We start from the raw sequence: 6,778 nt of genomic DNA, 5'->3' as shown, positions 1-6,778 counted from the left end.
CAGGCTTTGCCTTAGCTGGATTGTAAACTTCGTACATATAACCAAAAAAATTGATCACTGGTATATTAACAGAATATTAACAAAAAAAAACTTCGTACATATAACCAAAAAAATTGATCACTGGTATATTAACAGAATATTAACAAAAAAATAGTAACAGTAATCTTGTAGTCTAGGCCACAAACCTTACCATAACTTGCGCCCTTCCATAGCTAATTTCCCCCGGTGACTGAGATTACACGATAATCGACTGCCTGTTCTGGATGATAGAATCCAACCGCTGGTCGAAAGAAAGAATCAACCCAAGGTTGGGATGGATAATAAACTGGCTTGCTGACTTGTAGATAGCACTAGAGTTGCATGCATGCAGATAGACATGTGGCAGATACAAAACTTTGCCCCAACTGCACTTTGGATAAAATGAAGGCAAGTTTGTGTTAGTGAATTATATGTAGTTTGGATATAAAAATCTTTAGTGAATTATATTTAGTTTGGACTAGGAGTTTACAAAATCCGCTTTAAGTAGGCATCAAAACATGAGAAATAATCAAATTGATAATCACATACTTATTAAGCTTTTTTATAGTATGAAAATAGGGAATATCTGAAAAATAAATAAAAATGGATAGTAAATGAAAGGGTAATAGGTCCCAATAAGTTTATAAAAATTTCAAAGCTAAATCTTGATAATTATAAATTAAAACATAGTTATTAAAAATAAAAGTAAATAAAGAAAAAGATTAAAAAGAAAAAAAGAGTAAAGCATAAATGGAAAAAACATAGAATGGAAAAACATATATTTTATATATTTTACAAAATATAAACAAGAGCGATATTTTTTTGAATATTTAAATGAAGGGATTATCATCGAAACTTTTGTTTACATATTAAAAAAGAAAAAATATTATTTTAAATTATGAATATGAATTCAAAAATAATATGTTTGTCAAGATGAATGAAAATGGATTATTTTTGGTTTAATGGTACAGAAAAAATGATATTTGATTTTGAAATCACTACGAAATGAAAAAGTAGTAGAAGAAACATCTATATTTTAGTTTTTGCATTATTTCATTATGTTACCAGAAAGGAAAATAAGAAAAATAATATTTCTTATCTACAAAATTAACTTTGAATGTCAATCATATATATGTAAGTGTGATATATTCTAAATTGTTGTTAAAAATATATTAGGAAAAATGAAAAAATATTTAGTTTTTGCATTATTTCATTATATTACCAGAAAGGAAAATAAGAAAAATAATATTTCTTATCTACAAAATTAACTTTGAATGTCTATCATTTATATGTATGTGTGATATATTCTAAATTGTTGGTAAAAAAGATATTAGGAAAAAAGAAAAAATATTAAATTTTCTATGGTTTATAACATTTCATATTTTTGATGTGGTTACTTCAAAGTTATGCCCAAAAAAACATAATACAAGAGAATACACAATGATGCTACCCTTTGAGGGCTCTAATCGAAATATGGAAAAGTAGTAATATTTTGACTAAAGAAATTATTAGAGATAATTGTTAAAAACTTACTAAAATATGACGTAAAAAATGAAATATATCAATTCAAAGTAGCTGCTAGAAAATAAAACTTTTATTTATAATATAAAAATCTTTTGCACGAGAAAACCTTGGATAGTAGAAAAGTTGAATATCTTTTGCACCTGAAAACTTTGGATATCAGAAAAGTTTGCGGCAAGGACACGCAGAAGAGGTACCAAAAACTTAGGATATCTTACTTTTACCCGTCTTGAAACCTGCGAAGCCCGCAATAAGACCCTCAACTTTGTTGGCCAATCAGCAATTACATAATAAATTTTATATTATTTTTTAATATGAAAACTTTGGTTAAAATTGTGATGTATAGCAATATTTTTTGGTCAAACAAGAGATTAATAGACGCACGATCGATTCCTAAGAGTCCCATGCAGGGACTAATAAACACAATGTTATTGTGTTACTATTAAAGTTTTGCATAAAAATTAGTTCTTCCATGTACAACTTTCTAAAATAGAGATTTCAAATGGTTTCTTTCATCTATAGATATCCACCATGCTAATTTCACCAAAGTTACAAATAGTACATAGTTGTGTAAATATTCTCTATATTATTATTATTATTATTATGAACAATTTTAACAATATTATTAAAGTATTGTTAAAATTTAATACTATTGCTAATGATCATATCAATATATTTTTTGTAATACAATAAATCTCGATATTATATATTAGTTTATTTCAATGTATTACCTTGCTACTAAGGAAACATACTTGGATGAACCGCCCAATTAGGAGCGCAAGGAGATCTGGCACATGAAATAAAATTATGTTTTGGTCAAACTATTTGGTATTTTATGATATCAACTCTCTTATATAGTAACAATTTAGTAAATGTATGAACCCCTATGAATGAATTATGTTTTCTCTACTAAACTGGTTGGACCTTAAAATCTTATTTAACAATTATAGTTTTTAAGTGGATTTGACACCCCATATTTTCCTCCATCCACACCTCTTCCCTTCCATTTGAGGGTAAAAAATCATCTTCCTTTGATGAGATCACCATGCAAAAAAATAGAAGCTTCGAATAGGCACACTAGAACACTTACCTTTGACTTTTTAAACTCCTTAGAGGTATCTCGAATATGCGTTATTCCAAAACCATCCAAAGCTATTCTCATTGTAGAATGACCTAATGGAAAACACTAAGCTAAAGTTTTGGGATTCTTGTATGTGTCTTAAGTCTATTATTTTATTGGTTTTTTTTAATTGTCAAGAATGCAAAAATTTATTTCCTATGAATCCCCACCAGAGAGTGATATATTTATAATCTCAAATGAAGTATCTCATAACAAAATCACCTGAGTTATGGCATGCTCAAAATATAATTTGTAATAACTATAAATAACTAGTATGTACAATAAAAAGTCATATGTTTCCAATTTTATACTGGGATAAACATTGTTTAACAACACCAACAAAGCAACTCATTTGTAACTCTTATAAACATGAACAAATTGAGAATTTAACTCATACTTTTAGGTACTCAACATTGTTAACCTGTTGGTCACTAAGATATTAAGTTGTGTAGTTGGCTTCACAATAGCTTTCCTCTTGAATGTTGAAATTCTCTTTGAAAAATGTCTTGTTGTGCATCATAATAAGTTCTAGATCATTCAAATTATATACAACAAGCTTTTTAAAACCATTACGAAAACAGTTCCTTGTCCATTATCAATATTGGGCATAGGGACCAGGTGGTAGTTCTCATTTGAGGCCTCTTGAACTTCTTCACTTGCTTCATCATAATTTTATTGTTCATCATAGATATCACCATTTTAGTCCACCTTATTTTCTCTTGCTCTTAATTTCTATTTCCTCATATATATTTTTATTATGCTAATATCATTATTAAAAATAAATTTAATATAGTATACTATAGTAATATTATTAAAATATTATTACCATTAATAATAATATCAATATATTTTTTATATTATAAATATCTATAAAAATTATTTTATAGCCTTTTCCCTCTTAAGGACTCACACCTTTATTGAGACACTCAAAACAAAATCTTTCCTGCTCGATGGTAGTTTTGGTTAAGTAGCAATCATACTCTCAATAAGGTTTCATCATACACTTCTTTACTAGCTTTCTCACAAGTTGTGATGGAGAAGAATACCAATAGACTGCATGTTTTATACCTTTATTACCATCGACCATTGGATAACATTAAGAACGGAAGGAATTCGCCAATGAAAAACTTGGATATTTTAGTGATTAAAGGTTTCACCAAAGTTGCATTCTAACCTAACATAATCACATAATAGTTTTTGATAATATAATCATTTTTTTTCAAAGGTTTCACCGATTGAATTCAGATTTGAAGTTGAGAAATGCATAGAACCCTAATTTTTTTTGGAGAATGAAAATATCCCATGCCTTAATGCCAATTTGGATAGAAAAGAAAGGCTAAAGAAAATTTACCTAAAAAATAGACGAAATATGACCTTAATGAGTATCTCTATTCTTGTCACATACACTACTACCAATTTGTTTTCCCTAAAAATACAATACTAGATGGAAAATGTTGAAATCAACTTTGGTATTTCCCTATCTACATGTATTCTTCTTGGATCTTATCTTTTGGCACCGAAATTTAATTTTCCTTGTTGTAGATATTATATTGGTATAGAGATTCGTAAGGGGAAGATAAACCCTCATCGTAACCTTGATTCCCATGTGTATGATATTTTCTAGATTCGAATTAAACTTTAGATTACATTCATGGACCATATACATTTGCGACCTGTATTTTTTTCATAGCATGCACTTATCTTACTATCACCTACACATCACTAATGGGATCATTATCATATAATTTATCTTGATGCTTGGCTCCCATCCTGGGGATTAATGTTTCCACTTAAGTTTATTTATCTACATATGAGTGGAGTCTCGTGATTCGAGGCACAAGAATGTATTTATGCCCTTTAGAGTTAGATATGGAATAGTTGAAAATAATTAATATTATTTTGTATTAATGGAGAAATGGTTACACAAGTTGTAACGTATCTTTTTAGTTTAGGATTTGTTCCTAGAGTTTAGGAGTTTGGTTGCAACTTCCTGATCTCTAGTAATGTACTTAATGATGCAATTGCTCATTTGATGGAAGTAAAGTGTACGGAGAGAGTTCTCTTTGTTTGAGTACATTCTCCAGGTGCGGTACTCACCTGTGAGCTGTAACTCCTTCTTTTTCAATTCAAGTCTGATTTTTATCTTGGTATCAGAGCATAGAGTAGGGATAGCCTTAATTGTTTTTTAGGATGCATCATTGATTACAGAACTGTAGTGGCGGTGGAGTGTACAGAAGCATTCGTAGAATCAGGTGGACTGCAGTAACACCTGAAGACAGGTCTTAGATGACTGATCATCTCTGAGCAGAAAATAGGGTTGGCGCAGTTTCGTTGCGAACAGTCGCGCCATTTTTGAGCGAAAGAAAGGGTTGGCGCTGTTTATTAAGGAACATTCGTGCCATTTGCCGTTGTTTTGAGAGTGATAATCATGTCAATGCGCTAGAAAGTGTTATTGGCGCGAAAAATCAAGCCTTAATCGTGCCAATTTCGATTTTGTTTTCGGCATGGGTATTTCGCCGTCGAGAAGTGCTAGCCTCTTTCTCTTTGGAAAATCTGCAATTTTTTGCAGATCAGCCTTGCCCGGTGGTGGCACTTTGAAATTTCTGATCTGTTCGGTGGCAACAGATCGGATTTGCCTAGCGGTGGCGCATTGGAGTTTCTGATCTGTTCGGTGGCAGCAGATCGGATTTGCCCGGTGGTGGCGCATTGGAGTTCCTGATCTGTTCGGTGGCAGCAGATCAGATTTGCCCGGTGGTGGCGCATTTGAGTTCCTGATCTGTTTGGTGGCAGCAGATCGGACTTGCTTGGTGGTGGCTCATTGAAGACTTATTCATCAGAGGATCAGAAATTTTATCAGTCCAATATGAATAAGAGTGATGAGTGCTCTCTTAAGCCAGAAAAGATGTGGTCTATTATCAGGCAAGTAGATTATTTACTCAGGGAGCAGCGGCTACTGTTTATTTTGATAGGAATCGCCATCGCATCGACTTTCTTTATCCTTCAGCCTGGTTTTTTGGCTTCTAATGTGAATGAAAATGGAAGGTTTGTGCCCGATAAACCTCATTGGGTTGTTTATGAGACTCCTGTTTCTCAGTTTGCTCAGTATCATTCGGGTTCGATGGTGAATTTAGGGGCTAAAGTGCCCCTAGGTTTGAAGAGAATGTCCCTGCGAGTTTTCGTGACGGGTGGAGCTAGCTTTGTTGGCAGTCATCTACTTGACAGGCTCATGGCAAGAGGCGACAGTGTTATTATTGTCGACAATTTCTTCACAGGAAGGAAGGAGAATGTTTTGCATCATTTTGGTAATCCAAGGTTTGAACGGATAAGGCATGATGTTGTGGAACCCTTATTGTTGGAGGTTGATCAGATCTACCATTTGGCTTGCCTCGCTCTCCCTGTGCATTACAAACACAATCCTGTGAAGACTATCAAAACTAATTATGTGGGAATCTTGAACATACTCAGACTTGCAAAGCATGTTGGGGCACGTTTTTTGCTTATAAGTACTAGTGAAGTTTGTGGAGATCCTCTTGAACATCCTCAAACTGAAGCTTACTGGGGCAATGTTAATCCCATCGGAGTCCGTAGTTGCTATGATGAGGGTAAGAGAACAACCAAAACTCTGACTATGGATTATCATAGGGGAGCAAATATTGAGGTTCAAATTGCTCGAATCTTCAATACATACGGTTCGCGAATGTGCCGTGATGATGGTCGGGTTGTAAGTAATTTTTTGGCTCAGGCTTTGCACAAGGAGCCTTTGATACTCTATGGAAATGGGAACACACATCTAGCTTCCAGTTCGTTTCTGATCTGGTTGAAGGCCTTATGCGACTTATGGAGGGCGAACATGTTGGTCCTTTCAATCTTGGGAATCCTAGGGAATTTACAATGTTATAACTAGAACAGGTTGAAAAAGGAAAGGATGACTCTAACAGTGATTGGCACATTCCATTGTTAATGGAAGAAAACAGTGAGGAAGATGAAGAGCAGGAGCAGAAACAAGAAGAAGTAACAGGAAATGTAATCAATAATGCAAGCCCAGAAAAGGCTAAAATAGACAGATTTGAGGTAAGTCCCCTACCAAGGAGATCAAGTAGGAATACTCGATTACCTTCT

The 6,778-nt window shown here is 33.0% G+C and overlaps 1 pseudogene; it reads left to right on the top strand.

Moving 5' to 3' along the window:
- The first annotated feature begins 5,522 nt into the window (after positions 1-5,522).
- LOC149262675 (UDP-glucuronic acid decarboxylase 2 pseudogene) lies at positions 5,523-6,559 on the top strand (annotated as a pseudogene).
- Positions 6,560-6,778: the final 219 nt, after the last annotated feature.

This window comes from Pinus tabuliformis, chromosome 6 (assembly GCF_031772625.1).
Source record: "Pinus tabuliformis cultivar Carrire ecotype Pingquan chromosome 6, CPIR1, whole genome shotgun sequence".
Lineage (NCBI taxonomy): Eukaryota > Viridiplantae > Streptophyta > Pinopsida > Pinales > Pinaceae > Pinus > Pinus tabuliformis.
This window is presented reverse-complemented; position numbering and strand designations above follow the sequence as displayed.